The sequence below is a fragment of the Asparagus officinalis genome, chromosome 4 (assembly GCF_001876935.1).
Source record: "Asparagus officinalis chromosome 4, Aspof.V1, whole genome shotgun sequence".
In the NCBI taxonomy this organism is placed as follows: Eukaryota; Viridiplantae; Streptophyta; class Magnoliopsida; order Asparagales; family Asparagaceae; genus Asparagus; species Asparagus officinalis.
The window spans coordinates 87162802-87166226 of NC_033797.1; the positions used below are offsets into that span (position 1 = coordinate 87162802).

Below are 3425 nucleotides of genomic sequence, written 5' to 3' on the forward strand. Positions count from 1 at the left end.
ACGCAACCATTTGCGTCGGCAAAAGTGTAGCTTTTAGCGACGCATAATAGAGCGTCGCTAAAAACTACATCTTTGGCGACGCAAGATTGCGTCGCTAAAAGATATTACTTTTGGTGACAAAATATCTCGTCGGCAAAAGTGTTACATTTAGCGACGAAATATAGCGTCGACAAAAGTGTTACTTTTACTGACGCTTATCGACACTAATTTGCATCGCCAAAAGTAATATATTTTCTATCAAATTCAAGCCTACACTGAATCTGAACATCCACAAAAAATTTGCTCCCATTCAAATCAACATAAAAGTCTATTTTTCCATTTCCCCTTGAGCGCTAAAAGCGTTAATTTACAAACTTCCTCTTGCATACCCAAGTACATAAAGTCTCAAAAACAGATTACATCAAGAAAACTAGAAACAACAATCTCAAATTTGTATCATTAATTACAAATAGTTGATGACAGAAGGTACCAATGGCGTCAAAGATTGACAAGCCTCCCGAATCCTTGAGCAATAGGACTTGCAGAGTGCTTGTCCATGAAGAGGAGGAATATCTTCATTAAGTGCCTGAAGAGACTTTGTTTTCTACATATGAACAGCAACACCTGCATTAAGAGCATCATGTTTGGATAGGACATGCTGCAAATCATCATTTAATGCAAGTCCATGGCAAAGAAGATCTTCATCCCTATAAGAATTTCAAAAGAGAGTAAAAAGTTTAAGTTATGCAAATGAGGCAGGAGTAGATCATGCATGAAATAAATTGATACATCAAATCCCATCAAAGTAGAATCAACTATGATTGTTTGGATGAGAAAATTAATTAGTCCAATTGAAAACTCAAAAATTTCATGACTCAATCTTCCTTCTCATGAGACTGATCTCTTTGGCTTCAGACAGTACACATCTTAAATCCTTGTAATTGACTAGATTTCCGTTATTCATCCTAAATTTTTAGACTGTAATCAGTGGATTTGAGATAGAGAGATGCATGACTCTATTTAATAGCAAACCTTAGCGTGCAGTGTTCTGAACCTTAGCGTGCAGTGTTCTGAAACTCTTGAATATTATACTCCTCCGAGTCCTCCAATGCTCCGTACATGCTGTAAATTTAATTTACAACCCTACCCGACAATTATGGTTGATAAAGGGGTTAATTGGAAAATAAGTTAAGGATCAGGTGTTGAGGAATCCCAACACAGCATCCAGTCAGAAAATTAAATAAAAACTTCACTTTTGAACTGTCAAGGTTTCTTCAAACTGACACCAATGATCCCATCCCCACATGACCCCCCTCATTAAACAACCTGTCAAGGTTTCCAGTAATGATTTTCTTTGTAATTTATCTCTCAACTTTCATTATCAATATAGTGTCTGATATGTGAATAATTCCACTAAATAGCATTTTCGTCGCTCGCTGGAAACAATATTTTCGTATATTTTGAACACATGGTAAATATAAGGCTGGAGAAATAAGCTTCACTGAAATTTGAAGTTTTGCGTATCAGAACGTCGATTATTTGATTTATCTCATGGAAGCATTTATTGATCACCATGTTCATGGAAAAAGAATTATTGTTGTGTACTGATTCGTATCAATGGAAGTTTGAAGCTGGTAGGGTATTATTTGAAGGCCAAATGCATTTGCTAAGAAAATTAAAGGTTCGGTGTGTCTCTTATCTATCTACATTGTTGTCACAGTCCAAATCAAGTCATATGCATTCAATATGTTCAGAATATTCCTAATAATTGATTACGTCCAAAGAACTTATTCCTAATAATTGATTACGTCTTGAAAATCAGAAAGATTCTTAACAAGTTCAGAATATCCTCATTAACAAAAAAAAAAGATAAATAAATAAATAATGAGAAAAGGATTAGTAATCAACCCGACATTGCTCCATTAATCAACAAATGCACTACCCTTAATCAGAAGAAGACAACTAAAGAAACTTGACTAGCTAAAAAACAATATTTCAAGAATCGTTCCACATGATCCCCTTAATCACAATAATTTAATCTACAATTATGCTAAGTTAATGATACTTAGGTCCTTTGTATGTTAGGAAGCCATGCCCTAAGGAAGGTCAGTCACTTTTTTCATGAACATATGGGAAATTAATGCATACATTGGTGTTCTAAATATATAAAAGGTGAATTTACTTTTTATTATTTTAGCAAGAAGGTTTCACTCTATACTTTTGTATCTGTTTAAGCTGATTGAGTTTTGATGGAAGATCTAGATACATGGTATCAACCATCTCTATAATCGAAATGAATTGGTTGATATTTTGTCCCTCGAATTTCTCCATCTTACTTGATCGATTTGCTTTTTGGTTAATGAAATGAACAAGGCAACTTGCTCTGTTTTTCTTTTCAAAAAATAATAGGCTCCTGCTAATGGGGAAAAAAAATATCATAGGGGATCATGTGTAGAATATTATACACATGATATATTTTAAGTTTTCGTCGGAACGATTTACCAATCCAGAATTGATCCTGAGCCAGTTTTGTTCCCAAAGAACATGTTTATCTCAAGTTGCCAAACAGGCACCTAGTTAAGAATCTGGATAACGAGCGGAATTGTTGAAGAGGATGTAGTTTAACGGACAATAAATTTCTGTTCCTAACTCCGTGTCATTGGATTCCATCTGAGCTTTCTATTAATCATCGAACTCCTGCAATTGAGCATGCCCCTCAATGTATCAATTATCGAAAGCAATCGATTTCAACTTTTGCAGACTATGATTACAAGCGTCAAGTTACCACCCAGAAAACCACCGTATGAAAACAACTGTTTACATCGCTCGGTAAATTATTACAAACAGACTATCACATTAACAAAAATCGGGAAGATGGAAATATTGCCCATGATGTGATAATATATCTCATCTTACCTAGAGAGGAAACATTATGTTCCAGAGGCATTGTTTTCGTCAAAAGTTGGTTCTGCTGTGGAATTCATTATATCTTCAGTCGATTACAATAAATTCAAAAGAAAATTGTTTTCCTCCTTCTTGCCTCATATATTTCTGCCATTTTCCGTGTGGACCCCGGTTTGACCCATAATTTTTTACCACTGTGCATATTTGATAACTATGAAAAAAATTACATGTTAGAACATATAAATTATGCCAGGTTGTAACATTAAACTTTTATACAAAATGATAGAATGTAATTATGTTGCTTTCAAACAATATTATTTCTTGATATTTGTTCATTTACGAAACAAAAACATATACTACACATCATAATCAATATCAGGGTCTATATCTAAGTCAGCCTGATTATGCAGATTATCTTCTTCATCATCGCCATACTCTTCCATTGTCTGATCATTGTCAACTTCATACTCCGTATTTAGGTCAGCACTGGGAATGATATTGGGACCAATATCATCCCTATAATAAGGATAATTTGTAGTAGG

The 3425-nt window shown here is 34.3% G+C and overlaps 1 long non-coding RNA gene across 1 annotated transcript; it reads right to left on the minus strand.

The window, feature by feature from the left end:
• Positions 295-1112, minus strand: LOC109836045. Its single transcript, XR_002245801.1, has 2 exons — positions 1012-1112; positions 295-686 (listed from the first exon to the last, which is right to left on the minus strand). It is a non-coding gene; the product is annotated as an uncharacterized LOC109836045 (long non-coding RNA).